Source organism: Pinus tabuliformis, chromosome 8, assembly GCF_031772625.1.
Source record: "Pinus tabuliformis cultivar Carrire ecotype Pingquan chromosome 8, CPIR1, whole genome shotgun sequence".
NCBI lineage: Eukaryota > Viridiplantae > Streptophyta > Pinopsida > Pinales > Pinaceae > Pinus > Pinus tabuliformis.
In genome coordinates, this window is record NC_142294.1 from 232,214,893 (window position 1) to 232,242,130 (window position 27,238).

The following is a 27,238-nucleotide window of genomic DNA, read 5'->3' on the forward strand; positions in this document are numbered from 1 at the left end:
ATTGACTTGAGGTCAGGATATCATCAAGTAAGGATCAAGGAGGAGGACATTCACAAGACTACTTTAAGGACAAGATATGGGAACTATGAGTTTGTAGTGGTATCCTTTGGGCTTACTAATTCCCCTGCCACAGTCATATGCTTAATGAAAAATATGTTGCGTTCTTATTTGGACAAGTTTGTCATTGTGTTTTTTGATGACATATTAGTGTACTCAAGGAAAAAGGAAGAGCATGAAAATCATTTGGCTACAGTGCTAAAATTGTTGAGGGAGCACAAACTCTATGCAAAACTCAACAAGTGTGACTTTTTCCAGTCACATATACAATATTTAGGGCATATTATCTCTAAGGAAGGGATATGAGTTGACCCAAAGAATATCAAATATATAATGGAGTTGCCAATGCCAAAAAATGTGAATGAGTCTAGATCGTTCATGGGATAGGTAGGGTATTACAAGAGATTTATTAGAAATTTCTCCAAGATAGGCCATCATATCACAACCTTGCAGAGAAAGGGAAAGAAATTTGAGCAAAAAAGTCAATGTGCAACAAGCTTTGACAAGTTGAAACAATTGTTCACAAATGCACCATTGTTGAGGATTGCATATCCTGATAAGGATTTTGTGGTATGCACAGATGCCTGCAAGGAAGGGCTCTATGGGGTCTTGATGTAGGAAGGACATGTAATATGCTATGAGTCAAGAAAATTGAATGAGCATGAGGTAACTTATGTGACTTATGATCTAGAGTTAGTTTCCATTATTCACGCGTTGAAGATGTGGAGGCACTACCTCCTTGGTAAGAAATTTACACTTATGATAGACCATAGTGGGCTCAAGTATTTGTTTGAGCAACCCAAGTTGAATTCAAGATAGTCTAGATGGTTGGCCACACTTAGCGAGTTTGACTTTGATATCAAGTACATTAAAGGCAAGGAGAACAAGGTTGTTGATGCACTTAGCAGGAGAATTCAAGTGAATCACGTAACATCCATGAGTTCTTACAAATTAGACCTAGTAGAAAGGGTCAATAATGCAGAACAAGAAGATGAAAAATATCAGCAAATGAAAGAAAAGTTGTTATGAGATGGTGGTCAGGATGAGGAATATCACCTCACTGATGACAAAATAATAAGGTTCAAGAATAGAATTTATGTGCCAAATAGTGATGAAATAAAGAGGCTCATAATGAAGGAGTCCCATGCCAAGACTTATTTAGGCCATCTAGGGTACCAAAATACCCTCGTGGCCATTAAAAAGTTCTATCATTGGCCAAATTTAAAGAAATAAGTGGCTAATTTTGTGGTTAAATACATAGGTTGCCAGGAAGTAAAGGGTGAGTGCAAGCACTCAATAGGTTTGTTGTAACCCATTCCGATTCGAGAATGGAAATGGGAGGTAATCTCCATGGATTTTATCACAATTTTTCCTAGAACCTCTAAGCAACATGATGCTATCATGGTGGCGATTGAAAATTTGAGCAAGGTGGCTCATTTTGTGGCAATCGAATCTACTAATTCTTCTAGTGAGATGACATGGATTTTCATAAAAGAAATCATGAGACTGCATGGTATCCCCAAGAAAATCATTTCATAGTGAGATGATAAGTTCACTTCAAGATTTTGGAAGGAACTGTTTGCAGGTTTGGGGACCGAGTTGGCATTTAGTACAACATATTGTCCACAAACAAATGGGAAGATAGAGAGGACAAATAGAATCCTCAAGGACATGTTGAGGATGTATGTAATCCATCATCCAAAGAAGTGGGAGGAGTGTCTGCCACTTGTATAGTTTACATAGAACAATGGATACCAATAATCCATAAAAATGAGTCCATTTGAGGCATTATATGGGAGGAGTTGCAATACTCCTATCAATTGGAGTCATCCAGTGAACAAAGCCCTTATTGGGCCTGATATGCTCAAGGAAATGGAGCAACAAGTTCAAATTATCAAAGAGAATATGAAGGTGGCACAAGATAGGTAGAAAATCTATGCAGATCAACATATGGTGCATAAAGTGTTCCAAGTAACTTGGGGAACACGTTTACTTGAGAATCAAACCCAAGAAAAGTTCCTTGAAGATTGGGTCATGTGTCAAGTTCACACCATGGTATTGTGGGCAATTTGAGATCCTTGAAAGGATTGTACCTATGGCTTATAGGCTGGCTTTACCTCCATCATTTAGAGTTCATTATGTTTTCTATGTCTCTTTGCTTAAAATATATGTGAAATATTCTAATCATGTGATTGATTGGTCTATGCTATAGGTGGAACTAGAGGGGGAGTTCCATCTAGAGCCATTGTGCATTCTAGACAGGAGGAGTCTCATGCTTCGAAATCGAGCCATAGAGCAAGTCAGAGTGAAGTGGAAGCACTTTGGGCTAGAGGAAACCACTTGGGAGATGATTGATACTATGAAGTCTATTTATCCATTTTTGTTTGTTGGTTGAAGAAAATATATATATGATTGTAAATATTGTATAGAGTTGTACATATAAAGCTGCATGAACCAGTATGTGTTTTATTTTGTTTCCAGTGTTGCATATGAGTGGAAGAACATTAAGGTTGGTGTTCCCTAAAGGGGGAAGGGTTTGTGATAGGCCCAACCAGGGTATCCTCATGAAAATTGCAATGCAATTTTTTTTTACAAGAAATTTAAAAATGGATTGAGTCAAGGGACATTGATTCTAGAGCTAAGGAGGTTTCTTGCTTGTAATAGTCATGGTTTCCTTGTGTAGGAAATTTGAGCTATTATGAAAACCATTAAAGGTCAATAGGTGTGTTTAATGAACTAGTTTTCTAAAGTTAATTGGCCTTCAAGAGAAGTATGCACACCCATGTTGTCTTGGAGAACACTTACAAGGAAACAAGGACAAAAATTAATGAAGTTGGCAATGATGGAAGCTAGGACAGTGATAGTCAAGCACTGTATAGGAGAAGGAAAATAAGGAAGTTTGACCTCATTGAGGGGACTCACTTAGATGCTAACTCAAGGATTCATTCATTCATTCATGAAGATTCATCTAATTTATAGCAACATTCAATAGAGAACGGAGTCGAAGAGAAGAGAAGAGCAAGGATTTGCTTAAGAGAAGAGAAGATAACAACAACAATTTGGTTGGCATGAATGGCTTGAAGATGGTCTCTCCTTCGTGAGGAAAAATACCTCTCAAGTCCCTGTAAAGCCAGCGGGTGGAGATGGTCTTTCTCTAAATTCCCTTGATGGTGTGAGTGGAGGATTGTGTCCTTGGATTCATGAAGGGAGGACTTTTTAAGCCTTTATTGTTGTGATTTTTACAGTGTGTTCTATATTCCTTGTATATTATTGGATTACTGAGTGGCTGGTGGGTGGAGGTGGAGGTCCTATGGAGTCCCTTTTTCAGCTAGCAGTTGGTGTTTCAATATTTTGAGCAAGTCCCTAAGTCTTTGGAATTTGGCTCGGGGGTGATAGATGCAAGTGAGATTTGGCTGCAACTATCTTTGGTTGGGAGAAGAGTCCTTGTCCCAAACTCATATGCCTATAATATATTAGATAAATTTTCCTTATTATACCTTCAATTTTAATTAATGAATGGCTCTTTTCTAGTTGAATGATGGATGCAATAGCTAAGGAATGCATGTGATCATTCTGTTTACATCCCACCGCAACTTGGTATGGAAAGAGGGAACCCTGGTTAAAGAAATTGATATATGTTTCAAGACTATTAAATTTAAGTTGCATTGAATGGCTTGAAAAGTGCATAATTTACAGTGATAATTTGAAGGGAAGGAAACCCTGTTGAATGGTTCTTGTGACTATGATTTCCTCTCAGCACTCTGAATGCAAAGATATATATATATATATATATATATATATATATATATATATATATATATATATATATATATATATATATATATACCAGTGTCATAGGTACTGGGTGTGATTTTATTGCGCTGTTGGTGCGGATGAGCACTGGTAAGGGCATCACGACCTTTGTGGTTTATCTAACACACTTAAATTCATTGACGGGTTGATCTAGCGGGGGAGGGACTCTAAGCATAGTGGATCTATAGAGGTATAACTCAAAACTACGCATGCCAATTAGTCTTGTAATCATGTTCTTCTCAAGGGCATATACATATATCTGTATATATGGTGAGGTTAGGAGACTGGTCATGGGATTTACAAGAAGGTTGGTGACCTTCATTTAACAATCCAAACCCTTGGAGGAACAAAAGATAAAAGACAACAAAAATTATTATCCCATTCTTCTAACAACACCAAAGGAGTTAGATTAGCAGTAACATCACCGCCATGGGGTAGGTCGGGGGTAGTTGTTACATTACTACTGACTACTATGACTTTTTCCTGGAGTTTTCAATTAATTTTTGAGGAAGGACTTTAACATGACCAAACACACTAATATTTTTCCTAAACTAGGGATTTTTTATCGTAGTTATCGATTTAATACCAATGAGTATCAACAAGAGGCATATCTCATTAATTGGATGTTGATTTTAGCTACAAAGGTGGATAAGGTCACTTTCCTTGAACAAGGTTCACGTTTCTCCCTCCCCAATGACTCAATGATTGACTAAAAGACTCAATCACTTGACATCCTTCCTATATTCTTACATAAATTACAAAATCAATGAACTAAATTACAAGTAATAGACCAACAATTTAAAATGTGGTTGGTTGCGACAAATCAATGTTAATTCCATTGGTGGGTTCAATCGATTTATGTTGCACTAGTTGAAAATTTAATTATACAATTTTTTCACAAGTAGACTAGGAAGATAGGTCCACCGCACGATATTTATTGTAGTCAATTCCTTTAGTCCTCTACAATTGGTGAAAATTATCTTCAATCACAACATGTACATGCATACAAAACAAATCATGTTATCTTTCACAGAGAAGATGTATCAATCAACGTAGGGGTTTTTAACTTGATCAATCCTTTTCTGAAATTTGTAGTCTACATTCTCTATTGATCATAGTAGACTTTCATGATGGGATCCTTTTCTGAAATTTGTAGTCTACATTCTCTATTGATCATAGTAGACTTTCATGATGGGATCCTCTTCAGTGCTTTGACCTTATTCAAGTCATCTCACTAACAATTTTTTTCTCAACTTGAGTTGGTTCATTTGACTTCTTACCTGATAGAAAATGCATTGAAAACACGTTATCATGCCTACGATCAAATGCATTTTAGCTATACATCGATCATAAGTCACCTTTAAACTCAATGTATACCCCGAAGTATGTATTCCCTTATACTTATAGTCACACAATGTATGGTTATAATCATAAAACGATATCTTTCATGTGCAAGCTACTATTTTTTTCTCTTTATTCTTCTTTCAATACTTCGACAAGACAATTACATATGTGAGCAAGTCAACTTCATGTTTACCACCTCTCTTGTTTACAAGCATTAGAAATTTGCTTTTTGGTGCTAAGAAACATATGAGAACCAAGACTACATGCTCTCTCGTTGGTTTGTGCATTTTCCCACCGTAAAGACAACTGATCAGATAATGTTTTAGAACTGTACTAAAGGTGTGATGAGGAAACACACCAATGACTTGATTACAGTGATGCCCTTGATGTCATATACACTTTTCAGAATAACATTTTTCTTGCTTTAAGGAAGTCAAGATTACTGCGCCACATTCAGTTGATTTGAAGTCGGCTATGCCAATGGTCGAAGTCAATTTCACCATATCTGTTGGTCGAGTGGACCATCAGCAGGATAGTAAGTCGACTCGACGTCATTCTTTTTCCAGTTGGCTATCTAGACAATATGCTGGCTCTCGGAGGGGTCTTTGTGCTAAGCCTCAAAACAATATGGAATTTTTTTATCGATGAGCATCTCTGTTAATTAGTCTGTGTGTGTCTCCCCATATCCATATTTATAGAAGCTTTAATATAAATTCCTCATACCTCCATAATAGATGATTGTTAGACTTTTTTGTTTAATAATATATGTTCAATCCAATTATGGTGTCATTGCTGGGTGCTTCAATAGAAAAATAATCTAAATGTCATATGCCATTACCTGTAAATGCACTATTGACTTGGTTTCGACTTGGGTGAGTACAACTCTTTGAATTACTCAACCCATAGACATCGACCAAACGCAGAACAACCATGGCGAAGGCATCAAATTTCTCTATTCATAGTCATGCGAGATATGTCAGAATAAAGTTGGCTGTTTAGCTAGTCGAATCCATCGATGTTTTTCAGTCGACTGTTGGAGAAAATAATTTCAACCACTTATTCTTAGGTATTTTTATCTCTCAGGTGTTTTAACAGTTAATCCAAGTGTCATAGTTAATTTGAGTTTAGTCCAATTTGATTGAGTTACAGTTAAGTTCTATTTTAGTTAGTTATTAATTATTGTTGTGTGCTATGTAATCTTATTAGCTATTACTAAGTAATAAAAATTGTGAGTTAGAAAATAATTTCAACTACTTATTCTTATCTTTTAAGTGTCATCACTATTAATCCAAGTGTCAAAATAATTTCAACCACTTATTTTTATCTGGTAAGTGTCATAACTGTTAATCCAAGTGTCATAGTTAATTTGAATTTAGTACAATTTGGTTGAGTTACAGTTAAGTTAAGTTCTATTTCAGTTATTAATTATTGTTGTGTCCTATGTAATCTTATTAGCTATTACTAAGTAATAAAAATTGTGAATTTTTCTCCATTTTCTAATTTCGAGTTGATTATTGTCTTTGTATTCTGTTTCTGCAATCTTTTAACATGGCATTGAAGCTCAGCCTACGTAAAACTCCTTGAGAGCAGCAGAGAGAATGTGAGCGAATGTAAGGTAGCCATGAGATGTCTCCATTGTTTGAAAAAGCCAACTGTGAAGAAGCCCGCTCGTGCCAAGAAACCAACAATTTTTTTCAAATATATTTCGTTAATCGCAGCCAAAATAAGGCACCCCAGAATTTTATCGAGCTACGTTACAAAAGCATTCCACTGCCTCAACAAAATGTGTTACCTCACATCACTTATACCGATTTTCCGCTGGCCCAGCCTCAGAATGTCGAAACGAGCATTACATTAATATATAAAAAAGAAGTGCACAAACAGAGTTTGCGGAATCAAAGGTCAGCCCCCTTGAAATCTGTAGCGCGACTCTTCATATGGAAGGAGAATTCCATTGGGAGCACGAAATAGTCAAAGGCCTGAAGCATGGGTTTCACACAAAAGGATGTATCACTGTCAAAGTTTGAAATACAAATCTGAAGAGCACGAAGCCGATTGGGAGCTCGAGACACCAAAAGCCAAACAACGACCAACCTAGGAGGATTTTGAAAGTGTTTATTTTTTTATTCAAGACTCTTAAAATAAATCATGAAGAAAGGTTTTGTTTTGAAAATTTCTCCCTCAATTAAAAAAAGGAGTACATTCAAATTTTTTTTAAGCTCTATTAGAAAAGGGCTTATTTGATTTCTTAAAAGGGCTTCGAGGGTATTATTTTAGAAGTGTTCATGTATTTTTGTTTTTAAGGGATTTGTTCATAGTTCCATGAATATTTCTTAAAAAGAAACGAACAAAAATTCAAGTTGGTTGTAAAAAGGGTTTGTGAAAGATTTTGTGAGAGAATTGTTTTTGTAGAGAATTTGTAAATTCATTTATTTTGTAGACTCTCGGTAACAAAGAAGCGCTATAGAGGTGTAATCATAGGCAGCTTCTATATATGTAATGTATGCAAGTCAATTTGCTTGTTAAGCCATAGTCAATCAATACTCAACAAATGGGAAAACAAATGGGAAAAGGCAAGAGGCTGAGAAAATCAAAGGAAAAACAAGAGTCGTTTAAGATCTATTTGAACGAGTTGGAAGACAAAAGGAAAAATAATGCCCTCACATTAAAAATGCATAAAAGAATGTGTAGATGACAATAGTCTGAATCGCCTCATTCCCTCATTGTAGATGCAAAGACAACCAAGGAAGCCTCGCATACCCTTGAGAGGAGTTTTGGTGTAATGAGGAGTAATCAAAGAGGAAAAGGAAGGTGGATCTATACCAACAAATCTACAAAAAGAGTTTGATGAATCCAACTTCAAAGTGGATGACAATGATGATGGTTTGTTACCAACTAGAAAGAAAGAGCACACAAATGCTTGTGAATCCCACTATGTGAAACCACAAGTGGATGGCCCTTTAGTGAATCTATTAATAGAGCTTGCTGATGATAGTGAAGCTACCATTGGAGCAGCTAGTGGTATGGTGAATTCAACAATTAAAATTGTTGATGCTGTCTTGATGAGAAAGAAATAGCCAAATATGAGTGGTTTCACATGATGCAACAAAAATTATCATAGATATGATGTTATATGGGGAGAAAATTTATCTTGGGTTTGAAAACCAAGTGGAAGATTTTTTTTTTTACAACAACACAGGTTAGTAAAGAAGTGGAAGCAATATAGGAAAAAAAAGGAAGCACAAGAGGAGAAAGCTCTCATTACAAAGCAGGAAGAATAGAATCAACATGGTTTTACAACTGCTTTTAAATTTAACCTTGATTTTGAATGTGCAAATGAAGAAGAAACAAAATTTTAAGAAAAAATAATGTTTCTTAAAGCATGGCTTGCAACACCATGTTTACCATTGGAGCGGCCAATGGCATGGTGAATTCAACAATTAAAATTGTTAATGTTGTCTTGATGAGAAAGAAATAGCCAAATATGAGTGGTTTCACATGATGCAACAAAAAATATCATAGATATGATGTTATACGGGGAGAAAATTTATCTTGGGTTTGAAAACCAAGTGGAAGATTTTTTTTTTACAACAACACAGGTTAGTAAAGAAGTGGAAGCAACATAGGCAAAAGAGGAAGCACAAGAGGAGAAAGCTCTCATTGCAAAGCAGAAAGAATAGAATCAACATGGTTTTGCAAATGTTTTTAAATTTAACCTTGATTTTGAATGTGCAAATGAATAAGAACAAAATTTTAAGAAAAAATAATGTTTCTTAAAGCATGGCTTGCAACACCATGTTTTGATGAAGTCTGCATAGAGGTTGCAACAATGACCATTGAAGAAAATATGGACGTTGTACGAAATGCACATATTAATGAAATGCTCATGTATTGGAGTCATGGAGATATAAAAATTTAGTCTAATCTTATGTTGCACCAAATTGATGATCAAAATGTTAGTGATGGAGGGCACATAATTGAAGATGACATGTGACAACAGTCTACATACAAGAATCTTTCTGAAATAGATGGTATGCATGGACAACATGGAACAATGGAAGAGGTGCACCAACAAATGAAGAAATTGAAATTTGAAGTCTACAATAAAAAAGACAAAGATGAAGCAATTCAAAGAATACACAATCTGGAAGAAAAGGAAACCGAGCTAATGCCATTTTTTTTAAATTGTAAGCTTAGATAAGACTTAGACTAACAGAAATCGTAGTTTAATTTTTCGTGGTTGTAATTAAGGGGGAGTGTTGGAGAAAATAATTCCAACCCCTTGTTCCTATCTGCTAGGTGTGATAACTGTTAATCCATGTGTCATAGTCAATTTTAGTTTAGTCCAGTTTGGTTGAGTTATAGTTGAGTTCTATTTTAGTTATTAATTATTGTTTTCTCCTATGTAATATTATTCAACTATCACTGAGTAATGAGAATTGTGAGTTTTGTTCAATTTCCTAGTTTTGAGTTGATTCTCGTCTCTGTCTTCCTCTTATGCAATCGTTAACACGCATGCCCTTAGTTGAAATCAGAGTTGGTTCCTCCAATGAGTTGAAGGCATGCCAGATTCAAATTTTGTAGACATCTACATGACCAACCAACATCCCCATTTCCTATGACATGGATTCCATATAACTAGATAGCCCAGTCTCTTACAACCCATCAGTAGTCGTCTGAGGTAACATGTTTTTAATTTAAGGAGGAGACATGGGAACCAACGAGCACCAAAATTACATATTTTCTACGTAGATTTCATAAAGGAGTGTCCATGTTCATCTCCAATCAAATAATGTTCACAATTTGACAACAAGCATCCATAACATGTTGTGATACTTCTTCAATGACTCTCTCTTCCTTGTTGCATAGATTCTAGTTAGGATTAATCTCATTCATGTTGAATATGGTATCCATTCTAAAAGGGATTGATCCATACTATTCTAATTTCATTGTAAGAAAACTCATCCCTCTTTGTACATAACATAACTCAAATTGGAATTTAATCATAATCATGAAATCTGCAAAAAGCCACGCAAGCAATGTGATACTAACCAGTAGATGTATGGCTAGATTCCCATGACAAAGCATCTAAAATATATGCTTCTAGTTGAGGGAAACAATGTCACATTTTTAGATTATCATTATTATGTATATGTTTGAGATAAATTTCATACTTTGATATTTACATTATGTTTTCTTTGCTTGACATGACCATGTCATTCTCTTATTTAATTTAGTCTGTGTCACTTGCCTTGAATGGTTTGTACTTCTGTGTTGGATGCTTTGAGTGGTTTGTGTGTTCATGTTTTTGGATTTGGATGGTAACATTTTTGAATGTTACCGTTGTTATTTTATAGTGTATGTAATTGTTTATTAGTAATTAGTTGGTAATGAAGAAGGGAGATAATCTTGTCAATAATTTGTACGAGGATTGATACTGCACATCTATTTCATTTAATTTTAGGTATCACATCTTATGGAAACTAGTTAATTCTTAATAATGTCCCTCGAGGTATTACAAAATATATCTTGAAGAGTAGTTTTAGTAATTTACTGCGTCAATATTACTCTTGAAATAATATATATCTTGAAGAGTAGTTTTAATAATTTAATGTGTAAAGATTACTCTTGAAATAATTTGTTTTTGTTAATATTGAAATAATTTATTTCCTTCAAGAATATTTTGATGATTTTTTTAAATCTATACTCTCTTTTGCAAAGTCAAGAAATAATGTATTTTTTATTTATTTTTAATGAGTTGATAGATTTACAAAATCTTTAAATTATTTGTTTCTCCAAAGAATTATCACATCTCCAATTTCTATATATCTTAAAAATGGATCTTGAATAACATTTTGATGAAATTTTTTGAGAGACGATTTGATTTGAATGTTTGTAAATATATCTTTTCCTCGAATAAATACTTTGAATACATTGCTGCATGCAATTATTTATTAGTAATTTTGAATATATGTAATTGTCTATTAGTAATTAGTTGGTGATGAAGAAGGGAGATGATCTTTTCAGGATTTAATTTTCACTTTGCAGGAGGATTGATTTTGCACATCTATTTCATTTTAATTGTAGGTATTACAACATTGATAACTAATTAATTCTTAATAGTGTCCCTCTAACTCCATAGTGCCACAACTTTTGATATATTAGTAGTGACACTATTAGTTTTTCCATATTTTCATATCGATTATATGAAAAGAGAAGTTGAAATCGTAAACCATTCAAATATTTAACTTGAGTTATTGTAGTAAACTTCATACCTTGTCTCTCTTGCTCGCCAATATTAGGAGGTTGAATTACTATAACACAAAAATCAATGCACATTGTCAATAATTTTTTTTGCTTACACTGAAATCAATGTTCAATATTAATCCAATCACTTTAAAATTAATGTAACATCATACATCCAGTTACATCAAATCATAAATCAACATCTAGACTGAAATCAATGCGTCTAATATAAACAATCAAATAGGATTAGAAAACAACATCTACATTGAAATCAATTCATCTAATGCAAGCGATCAAATAGGATTAGAAATTAACATCTACACTAAAATCAATGCATTTATTGCAATCAATCAAATATCATTAGAAATCAACATCTACACTGAAATCAATGCATCTAGTGCAAGCAATCAAATAGGATTAGAAATCAACATCTACATTGAAATCAATGCATCTAGTGCAAGCAATCAAATAGGATTAGAAATCAACATCTACACTGAAATCAATGCATTTAGTGCAAGCAATCAAATAGGATTAGAAATCAACATCTACACTGAAATCAGTGCATCTAGTGCAAGCATTCAAATAGGATTAGAAATCACATCTACACTGAAATCAATGCATCTAGTGTAAGAAATCAAATAGGACTAGAAATCAACATCTACACTGAAATCAATGCATCTAGCGAAAACAATCAAATAGGATTAGAAATCACCATCTACACCAAAATCAATATACCTTTGCAAGAAATCTTCTCCCCTATCTCCCCCCCATCTATATCTATATCTCCCTCCATATCTCCTTCTTTGTATCTATATCTCACCCCCCTAGAAACACACACACACACTCTCTCTCTCTCCATATTTATCTATCTCTCCCTCTATCTCTCTGTATCTCTCTCTTCTTCCCTCTCTTCAACTTCCATCTATATCTCTGTCTACCTTTGTCTCTCTTTATCACCCACAAAACATACACACTCTTTCTCCATATCTATCTATCTCTCCCTCTCTCTTTCTCTCTTCCCCTTCTCTCCCTCTCTCCCCCCTTCTATCTCTCTTCCCTCATGCTCTCCTCTCTCCCTCTCTATCCATCTCCCTTATCATTCTCTCTCTCTCTCTCTCTCTCTCTCTCTCTCTCTCTCTCTCTCTCTATCTATCTATCTATCTATCTTTCTCTCTCTATGTCTTTCTTCTTACCTCCCTTTCTCTCCCCCTCCACCTCCATCTCTCTCTCTCCCTCCCTCTCTCCTTATCTCTCTCATGTACTCTCTCTCTTCCTTCCTCTCTCTTCCTTTTTCTCCCACCTCCCTATGTCTCAACCCATCATCTCTCTCTCTCTCCACCTTCCAACTATGTCACTATCTACCTCCCTCCCTCCCTCCTTCTCTCTCTCTCTCATGTACTCTCTCTCTTCCTTCCTCTCTCTCCCTTTTTCTCCCACCTCCCTATGTCTCTCCCCATCATCTTTATCTCTCTCTCCTCCTTCCAACTATGTCACTATCTACCTCCCTCCCTCTCTCCTTCTCCCCCCACCTTCTCTCCGTCTCTCCTTCTTTGTCTTTCTTGTTAGAAAATTATATATTACAGAGCAATGGAAAACATAAAATATATTGCAAAAATATAAACACAGAGAACCCATAAAACAAGAGAGAAACAACCAATCCTTCCTTTTATATTATCCATCAAAATGAAGAGATACAACCTATAGCAGATCCGTTGTAATTCCCTCTTCACTCTCACACGATATCCTCTCTCTTTCTTACTTAGAATACACATCTACATAGCTGCAATACAATTCCCTCATATATAGTGAGGGGTTTCCTTCTAGGGAAAAAAACCCTAAATTAAACATAACTTCTACCGTCAAATTTCCACCTAATGAACGGCCCAGATTGACTACGAAATTACAACATTTTACAAGGAAATTTTACATCTATTTTTAGCTTCGGGGGCACTGCCCCTGATCCCCCGCTAGGGGGGGGGGACTCCTAAAGATCGTTGCCCCCCCCCCCCCCCCCCCCCCCCTGGACCCCCCTTGCAACACAAATAATGGGCAGCGTTTCCACCGCATTACGAACTAGGGTCCATTGCGGTGATACCTTTGAATAAAGAAGATAATCAGGCTCCACACCCAACATCTCTATCTCACCCCCAAAAATACACACACTCTCTCTCCACTTTTCTCTCTCTATGTCGTTCTTCTTCCCTCCATATCCCCTTCCAAATCTATATCCATGTCCCTCCCTTTCTCCTCCTCTCTCTCCCTCCCTCTCTCATTCTCTTTCTCCTTATCTCTCCTACCTCCCTCTCTCATTATCTCTCTCCCCATCTCTCTCGCTCCATCTTTGTGTCTCCATCTCTCCCTCTTACCCAGTCTCCCTCTCTCACTCCTCTCCTTCTTTCGTTGTCTCTCTATATCACCCCCAAAACATACAAACTCTTTCTCCATATCTATCTATCCCTCCCTCCCTCTTAGACTTTGTATGCAAAACAACCCTTCATTGTCTTTTGTATAGTCTGATTTTGGTTGGGATGCATATGTAGACACAGACAACACAGTTCTAAAGAATTTCCTCGTAATGGAGGCCAACACAGACCTGCAATATGTTCTACTCTTGTTGAAGTTTGTTGTTTTGGTTCAATTCTACAATGAAAATCACTGAAGTCTAGCTCTGACTAGTGTATGAATAGACACTAATCCAGTGGAGAATTTCATGGAATTCTAAGAAAGGTCATATGGACCTCTATTATAAATTCAAAACTAATGACAACACTCTTAAATTTAACGACAACTGCTCCTAATGATTTCTCAGTTGGACCAAACACACTATATTGTGCCTACAATACTCATTGAATTTGTATGACCAAATGAAAGATCCTTACGTGATGATTGTTATATTTTCTTATTGTTTTTGTGTTAAAACATAATAGATATCTAAAAGTTGATTTATATGTTTAACTGAGTTGCAATTTCAACGAATAAATTGTGTTATAAATAAATAAATAAATAATTGGTGTTGGGACCATACATCAAATTACATAAAACACATTGTCATCAAGAAATAAATAAGCGCAAGAAATTCCTTTTCATTAACAAAATTCTATTTCACAGAATGCAAATTCATTTTTGTTTAGTGTCGACATTAATTATTATTATTATTTTATTGGCCGTGACATACTTATACTTCACTCTCATAGTGGGCTGTAGAATGCACCTCTTGACGCAACTAGTTTAGTCAGTTTTCCCTCTTTCCTCTTGTATTTGAAAAATTAAGTCTATATTACTCTATCACTATTCTTGTTCATAACTTATTTTGATTGTTAAAATGATTAATAATCGATATTGGACATTACTAATGTCATTGTCATTAATAACTTTATAAGTAAGATATTTGTCGCACATTAATCTATTATTCATGAAGTAAGCCTTAATCAACTTAGTTTTAAAAAATATATATATATAAATAATATAAATAAGATATATTGTTATTCCGATTCATAATTTATTTTTCCTTTTTCAACTATAAAGTGATGTAAATTTACTATAATAATATAAAATAGGTAAGAAATTTCTTACATAATCTATTATTCATGAGTTAAATCTTGATGAACTTGGTTTTAATACAAAAATATAAATATTAATTATAATGAAAATAATGTAGGGAATCCAATTTTTAGAGGAATATCAATTTTATGTTCTTTTCAACATAATATATTCAAACAATTCAAGAATAAATATTGAACACTTGCAATAACTAGTTTTGTTAGTTTACCCTCTTTCCTCTTCTATTTGAAAAAAATCAATCTATATTACTCTATTGCTATTGTTATTCATAATTGATTTTGATTATTAAATTGATTAATAATAGATACTAAACATTACTAATGTCATTGTCATTAAATAGTTTTATAATATATTTCTCGCACATTAATTTATTATTCATGAAGTAAGCCTTAATCAACTTGTCTTTTATCAAAAACATATACATAAGAAAAATAAATTATGTTACTATTCCCATTCATAATTTATTTTTATCTTTTTAATTCATAGTTCATAATTCATAATTTTAATAACTAATATTTTAATTTCAATATTAATTCAATGATTTAATATTTTAATTTTGAATTCAATTTTGAAATCTTTTTAGTAATTAATATTTTAATTTTGAATTCAATTTTAAAATATTTTTAGTAATTAATATTTTAATTTGAATTCAATTTAAATCTTTTTATTTATTAATATTTTTATTTCAATTCAATAAACTAATTATAAATTCATTTGAATTCAAATTTAAATCTTCTAGAAATTAATATATCATTCTTTTTGAGTCAATATTAATTATTTGGACTCATCACTTTCAACTTCCCTAACACCTATATTTTTTCCCTACCAGCTATATTCACTCCATTTTAACCTAACATTTTCTAACAATAACATTCACTCCTTCAGTATTTAACTGGATCCAACACTCTTCATATATTCTATCAAGCTTCTTGTCCCTGAAGATGGGTGAAGTGTTCACCCGAAATGTCGGGCATATCATCGAATATAATACACATTTTTTCGAGAAGTTATCAACATAAAATTATCTTGTCAACTTTAAAGTGGTGTAAATTTCCCATAATAAAATATAATGATGATGGCGATGATGATGAAGATGATTAACATCCACCAAGAGTGAAATATGGTCTCTTGGACCTTTCTACGACATAAATTGATGACTCATAATTATTTAGAATTTTATTTCTATGCTTGAAAAACATTAAGAGAATATTTCAAGATCAACATAATTTTGTTGAGTTAAAAGGTCAAGAAGGTTAGTAGTGTCACAAATATTTTAGATCTCATCTCATTATGAGCTAGATAATCTAGGAGAACTTAGTGTTTTTCATATTCACACTCTTAGTGTTACAAAGGTGATAGACATTTTGCTCCCAAGGTGTTTCGAAATTTACCAATTATGTCTAGTTTCACTATCGAGATCATGAGAGTTTGTTCTTATGTTGAAAATGTTTATTTTCTTTTTTACACTACTCAAAACGATGTGTACATACTTCTAGCTTTCAATATTTGGACTGTGGGAGAAATTCCAAACCAACAAGTGATGGAAGGAGAACCAACAGAGGCTCAAGGGCCTAATATTTTTCAACTAACCAAGTGTTTTTATGTGCAGGTCATAAGCACGATGAAGAAGGGTAGTCATCTGAAGTTGTCATGGATATTGTGGATGGAGGAGCCATTCTTAGAAAAAAGGATGAAGAGAGACTGCTTGGAAGTCTCATGGACTCTATGGAAATTCCAAAGTAGCAGAAGGCACTGCAACCTGATAATGGTGATGAGACACTAAGTGGAAGTCTTGTGACAAATCAATAGGTAAAGGTAAGAGAGGAATGGATGGCAAAAGCACCATGTGAGGATACAAGGCATTTTTTTTTAAGATTGGTGAATTTTATGTGAATGCAAGTCTTGCAAGGGAGGAGAATGGAAGATTGGACCAAAAGGAGGATGAGGGTACTAAGTTGTTCCAAGGAGGAAAAATAATATAGAAAATGGTGGACAATCCTCAAAGCAGGACGAGGCAGTTTCTCTAAGGTAAAAGCAAGGAAAAATAAACTTGTTCCAAGAAGACAAAGAAAGAGGAATGACTTGCAAGCAATTTCCAGGAATGACCATGGTACATAGCAACCATGAGAAAGAACAGGTACATAATCGATGTTCTGTTAGAATGAAAGAGAAGAAGGCCTATGCACCAAGGGAAGGACTACTGACAACAATAGAGGCAAAGAAGCCTCATGTTGATAGTTTATGTGTGAATTTTGTAGGTGGAGAACATGGACGAGAGGTCCAAAAGAGTGAAGGTGCATAGACAAATTCAAAATAGTAGAAGCAAGAAAAGATGAAAGTAGTTGCGAGGTTGATTTATAGCCACACAAATGATGAAAAACAACATTGGAAGGATGTTACAAAGAGGAGTGAAAATGAAGAGCTGGAATGTGAAGACACTTGCAAGGAAGATGTACAACAATTTACAACTACTACATTGCCATGGTATGAGCAAGAGTTAAGGTCTCTAGAGGATTGGCTGAAAGATCCCAGAATTGGAGAAGAATGCACATAGAGTATAGTGAAAGAATTGAGGGAAGATGAAATGGTCAAGGAATCAGAGTTGTATGGTGATGACGAGCAAACTGTTGAAGGTATGATTGCATGAGAAAAAGAAGGAAAACAAATGTTGTCAAGAGAAGGAGAAGAAAAAAATGATGAGATTAGTGTGTATCTCAAAAATTTGTTTCATTGGAAATCAGGGAGTTCAAGGCAACAAATAGTGATAGAAAGTTTCCAGACATTTGTACTACTATGTTTTATTTACTAGTATGAGGATGCAGAAGAATGAAGATCATATGATGAGGTAGAGATTGAGATCCTACAGACAGTTATGGTATTGATTGGTGTTAATAGTTTGGACCAACAAAGAAGAAATAACATGTACCTGCAAGAGTGTAGAATGGACATGGAGGCTGAGGAAATCATGATGTTAACAAGGGAAGTACCTAGGGAATGTCATCGTGATGAGGAAATGGTAATTAGTTCTAGCACATTGTTTACTATGGAACACTGCAGCAACATGGCGAAGGTGAGCTAACTGCAAAAAAAAATCTAGGATCATGGAAGGAGAAGGACAATTGACAATAATTTGACTGTATAATATTATCTCAGCAAGACAAGTGGAACACATAAAAAATAAACTTGTGATCCTAGCAGGATGAAGTCAGGATTGGAGTAGCAACATGATCAAGCTTATGGGCAGCTGCAAAGTAAGGTATGGGACCAAGGAGAACTGAAAACATCAATCCAACAAAGCAAATTAAGTGGGCAACTACAACATAAAGTTTGGGACCCCAGAGGGTTTCACCTATTGAAGGCCATTGACCAAGAGGTCAAAAATTTTCTACCTAGGGAGTTTGATGCAGGAGCATTGACCCCATATTTTTTTCCAGACCAAGAGAGGTCACGAAAAGGAATTTCTCTCGTGAGTAAATTGTACAAATTAGAAATTGTACATTGTAAATTTGTCATGTGTTTCTATGTAATTTTGCTGAGTGGTTAGTTAGTTGTAGTGACTAGCCAAGTGGGCCTTTTTCAATGTAACAAGTGTAAGATTAGAAATCTGGTATTTTTTAGGCTACTATACAGATGTCACATTCTTACTGTTTCTGTTGAGATATTTTCCAACCAATATATTATGTATATGTAAGTGTGTGCAATAGTGTAAGGAAGGTCTCCCGAATTAGAGATTTGATGAATTTGGAGAGGAAGAAGCTCCCAATGCATTTGAAGAGGGACTTAGATAGGCATTCCGCAAAACCTAAGTGTACATATTTTCTGAGTAAGGGATGATTAAGAGTTTAGAATCTCTCTGTGTATTTGCGTATGATTCCTACTCTTTGTGTGGATTTAATTCTATTAACATGGAATTTAATAGGAGAGTGTTCAATCATATCGATATTGTATACGTTGAAAAAAGCCAAAAAGGAAATGTTGTGGGTTTGTAAGTTCCCATTCAGCCCTGCAGCTAATTTCCATCTAACTAAGAAGGTGTAATCGACCAAAAACCTCTAAAATTATCGTTTGCATGTTTAATGTTGACTTATGCGCAGGGGAGTAAAGTTCTGGATGCTAGAACCATTCAGAACTATGCGTATGGTTTAATAGATTTGATTGAATTGTGAAGAAATTGCGTAAGAGAAGAGTGGGGCTGGTGGTGAACGAGCTATGGTAAGAGGCGTCGATTTTCAGTACGGCCGAATATTTTTAACAACAACTCATAATTACTCTTCTTAACAATTCATAATTATTATCATTGTACTCATAACTACTGAGACATTAAAATTTGTATATAGTGGGTAGTGCTATTAAACTTTGTACCTTTATCCCTAACTACTAACTACTAAGGCATTAATTCGTCTGAACATTTTATCCATTCATAATTAACAAATAAAATACATAACAGGTATCGGGTTCTTTTCTTTCAGTGTTTCATATAGAATATTTGTTACGGGTCGGACTTCTACATTCTTCTAATGATATTAGAAATCTAAGCATTTAATATTTTTAGCGATTAAAAAGTTCTAAGCAAAAAAATATTAAATTTCGAGAATCAAATTCTTCAACCGATACCTTTGTCATTATCAGTTCATCTCAACGAATCATTACACTGGTTCATATTTACGATAGGAGATTAAATGTTTATAATGGAGATATATGTTCGAGGTTATTCTACTTTAAAAATTTATAACAGAGATATACATGTTCAATCTATTTTTAAAATTTAATTTATAATAGATATGTTAATTCATTGATATATAAATTGATATTTAGAAAAATATAATTTATTGTTAATATTATAGTGTGTTAAAAGAATATTTGATGTGATTAATAATATTTTTTTCATTAAAATTATTTTGTTTATTTATAATATTTATTAAACATTACAAAATATTATGATGATGATGATGGTTAAGTCCATTGAGACCAAACTTTGGTCTATCAGATTTAAAGAAACGAATTATTTAGTTTGAATTAAGATTTTATTCCTATGCTCAAAAAGCTTGGAGAGAAGCCTCCCGAGCTCACTGTAATTTTGACATTGTAAAAGGCTAAGAAGGTCTGTAATTTTGACATCGTAAAAGGCTATGAAGGTTAGTGTTGCAACAAAGATTTTGAAACTGAGATCTAATGTGGTTGTACACGGGGCATTCTAAGAGGAAGTGATTTTCATCCTCGATGTTCATATTCTCACAGAGATGGCAGAACCTTTCCATTCATGGTGTTCTAGGAACTGCCCAACGACTCGTTTCACTATGAAGCTCATGTGAAGCTCATGAGAGTTCGTTCTAATCTTGACTATATTAATTTTCTTCTTTGAGCTAGTTAAAATAGAGAGATACTTTTGATCTTCTCGGGTGGGGTTGATGACCTCCTTATAAAGTCTGTAATTTTGACATTGTAAAAGGCTAGGAAGGTCAGTGTTGCAACAAAGATTTTGAAACTGAGATCTAATGTGGTTGTACACGGGGCATTCTAAGAGGAAGTGATTTTCATCCTCGATGTTCATGTTCTCACAAAGATGGTAGAACCTTTCCATCCATGGTGTTTTAGGAACTGCCCAACGACTTGTTTCACTATGAAGCTCATGAAAGTTCGTTCTAATCTTGGCTATATTAATTTTCTTCTTTGAGCTAGTTAAAACAGAGAGATACTTTTGATCTTCTCGGGTGGGGTTGATGACCTCCTTATAATATCTTAATTTTTTTTTTAGCTGTTAAATCTTTCTCACACCACATTTTTTTTTGAACTTAGAAGTAACAATATTTTTATTGTTATTAATGTTTTGCAATGCAACATTCTCGTCGATCTCCCAATTGTTTAACCAGGCCCTGGTGTCTTTATACCAACCTCATTTGAGCCTTGATGGTTTTGGCTGGAATTTAAAGCTAGCTTAGGAAGTCTATGGTCTCCCATATTATTGAGTTTGTGCTTGTACAACAAAAGCCTATTCATAGCTAGGCTCTCGATAGGGGAAAGACCCACTTCTATAAGGAGAATAGGATAGGGTGTGTTGCTTTTAATTTTGAGGTTATACGTTATAAAACGCTTCTGGATTTGCTCCATCTTTCTCCAGGATTCTGTAGAGATGCTACAACCCCAAACCTCACATCCATATAAGATAACCAGAGTGACTAAAGTTTCAAAGAGGAACTTCTTTCTATCCCACATTACGAGGTTTGCCGTTTTACAATTATTTTCAAGACCAAAATAAGCTTTTCATCCCCCATTAATCCTTTTCTCAATTCTATAGTTCCAGTTGAACTTGTGATGAATATCAATTCCTAGGTACTTGTAGGAAGACACTTCCTCCAAGTTACTATTGTCATACATAGAATTAGCATAAGTGTCCTTTTTCGATTTGATAATCATAACTTTTGTTTTGTCGGTGTTAACAATCATACCCATGGTAGAGCAGAAATCCTTGAGAGGTATAAGTTTCTTATCAAGATCAGATGGGCACCTTGTGAGAAGAACAATATTGTCAGCGTAGAGACGAAGGATGATGACTATCCCAGCTAAGATCGTGTCAGAACATCCTGCTTCCTCTAAACAACCTTATAGCTTGTCGATGTAAATGCCAAATAGGGTAGGGGAGAGGGGTAACCTTGTTTAACTCTGATATTACACTTCATATATATTTTAAATCAGATTTGTTTTTAGTGCGATTTTTTGGATTTTCCTGTATCAAAATTTGGCAAAAAATTTGAGGTAAAATTTTACTATATATATGGATTCAACACCGTGAAAACCCTATAGGGTGGTTGGATTGTGTAGGGGTTACCCATCAAGCTTATGACTTCAATAAATTCCTGCGGGATTTTAGAGGAATTAGAGAGGAAAAGCTTTTAAAAAGTCGCAATAAAGACAACACATTTTAAATTTAAGGTGGATGAGGATCTATTGACCTTTTTTTTTATTCTTTTAATTGACGGCCTAGATTGATTCTCAAGGGAATATGCTTAGCATATGCTTAGTTTTAATGCTTATCAACGACTCTAGTGTGTTAGAGAATTTGTTAGTTTTAATGCTTATCAACGACTCTAGTGTGTTAGAGAATTTGTTAGGTTGCATTGACTTTTAATAAATTTAAAAAATTATATTCATGTCACGGCTAATTTCCTAGGGAATTGAGATTATTCCAATTCTAGTAAGTTCATATTCTAATTGCATGGCGAAATTAATATATAAGCAATTTTTATTCAGCAAAATGGTCCATTTTACAATAAAATGTGTGCCCACCAATTTCCTAGGGATTTGAGATTATTCCAATTCTAATAAAGTTCATATTCTAATTATATGGGAAAATCAATATATAAACAAATTTTATTTAGCAAAATGAACTATTTTTAAATTTAATTTTTTTCAAGATAAAGTTGAGCCATAACCTTTTTATGCATGGTTAATCAGGTAAATGTGTACATTGGTAAGACATTCTCCGTATTGCAATAGTTTTTTTTTGTTATATTTATAAATTTAGCTATATCAACCACATTAATATTCTTAATGTGAGTGTACTAATTAATTTTATGGTAATTTACGAGATAGAAATTAATTAGTTAATTACTTTGTGTAAAATATCTAAAATTTAAAATTTAGTTTTTATCTGATTTTAAGAAAAATTAAACACCAAAAACCATCTCTGACTGATTAGCACATCATTATTTGATTCAAATTAAGTGAGTATCCTCTTGATTTAAAAATACATCCCAACATTAAAACAATAATAATCCCGGAAAGCACCTCTGACTGATTAGCAAATCATTATTTCATTCCAAATTGAGTGAGTATCCTCTTTATTTAAAAATGCATTTGAGCATATCAGTGATTTAACCCATTTTCTCAAATAGATTACAAGAACAATTCTACTTCGGCTTTTTAAAAAATTACTAAACCAATGAAATGTGAAGCACTTCCTGTGAACAATTGATGGACCATATTCATTATAGCCAGCCTTGGTAATCCACATCTGTGTGCAAAAACATTAACTATCAAAGTTCAAATGTTGTCATACATATAAATTACAAAGAAAACAAAAACAATTGCAGATAATCACCTGTTGAAATATGCCCAGAGATGCCAAGATTGAACCTCCAATCCAGACACTGTACCTCCTTTCGGATGGTGCAACCACCTTGATCTTCATATTACGTGGAGCCAGGAAAATGATCTCCTTGATCATACGATCTGCAAAACCAGGAAACATGGTAGATCCTCCACTGACAACAATATTTCCATACAGGTCGTCTCTCACATCTTCGTCAGACATCATGATGGAATTTTAAATTATCTCATGAATGCCGCCAGTTTGCATTGCATTCCAAATCTTCTCCATTTCATCCCAGTTGGTAATATTTCCTCGCTTGATTGGATACTTCAAGTTCAAACTGATAAATTTTCTCTTCCATTTAATCTCATCACCTACATATGTGTCATTTTGTCCATCGTGATGTGGGCAACCAACAACAGTGGGAAACACTATTGGTGGACCATCATCACCAGCAAATCCGATCTAAATCATGAAGAGAGCTAATATTCAGTAGACTCACCTTGACCATCCCAGAGCCACTGTCACAGACAAGTGGCTGAATATCCTTTGTGTATTATTTGAGAGTTGCTCCAGTATGATTTATTTAGTTGAAAAAAAAAATTTGAAAATTGGAGGGACATAAACGTGGTCAAATAATGACCGTGCCATGTCTATCTGATTCCAGAAAAGAAATCAGCAATCAACATAAGCTCAGAGGACGCGACATTATCATATTGAAACCATTTGAAATTTGAATATGTAGATTTTCAGAGTTTGAAATCTTATTAACAATGTATTGTTTCATTTCTGAAAATAATTGTATAGAGTATGCTAAATATTGAATAGTTGCTCCAATGGATCCACTCTAAAAGTTTTCCACACTCTATTTTCAGGGGCAATACATCAACAATACCACTTGCAATGCCAAACATCAACAAAGAATCCATGAAAAGAGCAAATTGCACATACAAGTATACAAGGGCAGAGTATGATAATTGTCATGGATTAGTGACAGAATGAGAGTAGTTTAAAAAAGCTGAAAAGTTTTATGCAATTAAAAACCAGATAATGTAAGAGAACGCAACAAAAATTTCATGAGGTATACAACAAATTGGAGGGAGGGAAATATCTTAAATGGCAAAGGAGACGGAGAATTTGATTGAAAGGGATACGGAGATTGAAAGCTTGCATTGCAATGCAGATAAGAAGCCGGAATTGATACCAAATTAAATTGAAGAGAGTATACTCACCCACCAATTTTAAAGTGAACTCAGAGCAATTATATATGTACCAAAAAGAGCCCGTACGCTATTGTTTTCATATTAATGGTATGAGTTGGGAAAAAATTGCGCATTCATATGCACATTGAGTACGCTTATAATTATTTGGAGACTGCATTCATAGCAGATAACTGTGTTAATTAATCTTTTGATATTGTTATGGTATAATATGTAATTAAATTGCATATTTATATATATTGAGTATTTTTATAATTATGTAAAATTATTGGAGACTGTATTCATAACAGATAAAAGTAGTTTTAATATTGTTATTGTATAATATGTAATTAATTTTACATATTTTTTCTTAGAGTTAATAAGTTAACTAAACATAATATTTTTATATTTAAATTGCATATGTATAAATAAAATATTTTATTATCAATAAAATATTTTTTGTTGTGGAGTTTATTTAGATTTGTATAAATTAATTGTTTCTAAACTCATAAAAATGAAAATGGAAAGTTAAAAGAGTGGCACTGGAATTTTAGTGTTTGGAATGGATTTACAATAACTTTAGAATGAATTTGCAATAGTACCACCTGTTTGATTTGTTTGATGATAACCTGTTGTTGAGAAGTGACCGAGAGACCGCCAAGACATTTGTTGAATTATGTTGTGATCACCCTGCGGAAGGCTGAGTGGGCGTTTTTTTTGTGGAAAAGGCTGCGGTGTGGATGCTATAAATTTCTTTGTCTGCAGGTGGTGGTTTGTTTCCATACACCAACCTGAAGACAATTTCTTTGTCCGCAGTTGGTTGTTTGTTTCCATGCACGAACCTGAAGACAGTGAGAAGCGCTGAAAAGATTTCGTTGTAAAGATATTCGAGTGACTGCTGCCTAAAAACAGTAAGCATTCGGCCTAACTTCCTTATATAAGAAAGGGTTTGATTTTTTTGAATTGCTGACTCTGCAAAACTTAGTCAAACATGAATAGTGATTACTGTGGTTAAAAACAGTAAAAAAAAAAAACAAAACGCAGAGAAAAATAGTCATTCAATTATGCAGAATTGCAATTTGCACTGGTGAATTTCTTTACCGTGGAAAAAACAAAACGCAGAGAAGAACAATAATTCAATTATGCAAAATTGCAATTTGCAATGCTGAATTTCTTTATTGCGGTTAAAAACTGAAAAAAAAAAAACAAAACGCAGAACGCAGAGATAATCATATTTTTAGGGTTCCTGAAATTTGAAGTTTAAAGCATGAAGAGTTGTATTTAAGTTTTTTTTTTTTGGCGTGAATTTCTTTACTGTGGTTAAAAACAGTAAAAAATATCTAAGTCATATTTTTGTGGTTCGTGAAATTGAAGTTGTATTTAAGTTTTTTCAAAGGAGGAACAAGATTTGAAATTAGAGACCAATTAGATTATTTTCGAAGCTTATCGCTCAAGAAGTTATTTGGTTTAAAAAATAATTATGATTTTAATATTTTTCAAAGTTGAGTTGTTTTTAATGGAAAGGAGAATTATAAAGAGTGGTTTAGAAAGCTTAAAAGTGTCATTATTTTTAATAATTTGTGGGAAGTTTGTCAAGGCAAGAAGGATAGTGATGGAAAAGAAATTGCACCAGAGCCGCATGATTACGAAAAACATCGTGCAATTTGGGTGACGAAAGACAACAAGACATATGCATTAATAACTACATCTGTGAGAGAAGAGGTAAGTCGATATATCGTTTCTTGTGATATTGCATTTGAAGCATTAAGGAAGTTGAAAAAACTGTATGATTCAAACTCGAACGAATTAAGTTTTTATTGAAGTTGTTTAATTTGGAGATGAAAGATAATGATCCATTGAAGAGTGCTTCTGAAATAAAAGTCATTGTTCATGATATAAAAGCCATTGGAATTGAAGTAGATTTACAACTTACAACTTTTATAAAAGTCTTTAACCATGTGTATTAATACTATTTGGAATCTCTCCAAACTAGTGAGAAACTAAAATACATTACATTTGATAAACTTGTAAACGAAATAACTAAGCGAGAAAAGACCTTTGGGAAGAAAGAGGCCCCACCAAACTCTAATGTAGAAACTTTGTGCCTTACACAAAAAGATCAGAAGTCTCATGTTGAAACTTCTAGAGGTGATAAAAGTAGTAGAGGTTGTAGTAGGAGAAATTATAGAGGCACGGGGGAGGGCGGACGGAGGGGGCAAAACAATCAAGGAGACATACAACATAATGATAGACAACAAATAAATTTTAATGATAAACCAACGATTAAATGTTTTAGATGTGGTAAAATTGGTCATATTGTTGCTAACTGTAAGATCCCTTGGGAGAAAGTCAGTGAAAGGAGAGAATAGTGAAATGAAAATAAAGATTAGGTACCACTAAATAAGGGAAAATCATTAGAGTCTGCACATTATATTGTCGCTCACTCTAATTTTAACGTTAATGATGTTTTCAACATTGCATTTTCTTCATGGCGAGATAGTTGGATTTTCAATTCAAAAGCCACTTGTCATATGACATTTAGACGAGATTTTTTTGAAACTTTCAGTGATGATATTGATGGTGTTATTTACTTTGCTGACAAGTCTCAAATTAAACCATTTGGAATTGGGTCTATTCGTTTGAAGATACCGAATCTTGCAGATTATGTTCTACAGGATGTACTTTATATTCCACAGTTTCAACGAAATTTGATGTCTTTATCCACGATTGGCAGTAGGGACATTCTACTCATATTCTTTATGGCATCACTGAGATAAGAAGAGCATATGATCATGCAATTATTATGACCGGTGTAGAAGAATGTACACTTTTAAAGTTAAATGGTATTTCATCTACTAATTTTCGTGAAAGTTCTACTTTTTTGGCACAGCGAAGTGATATCTTGTATCCCGGCATGTTGTGGCATGGT

At 34.0% G+C, this 27,238-nt stretch overlaps 1 pseudogene; it reads right to left on the reverse strand.

The window, feature by feature from the left end:
• LOC149234974 (actin-1-like) overlaps positions 1 to 27,238 on the reverse strand; it is a 55,431-nt pseudogene that overhangs the window by 10,900 nt on the left and 17,293 nt on the right.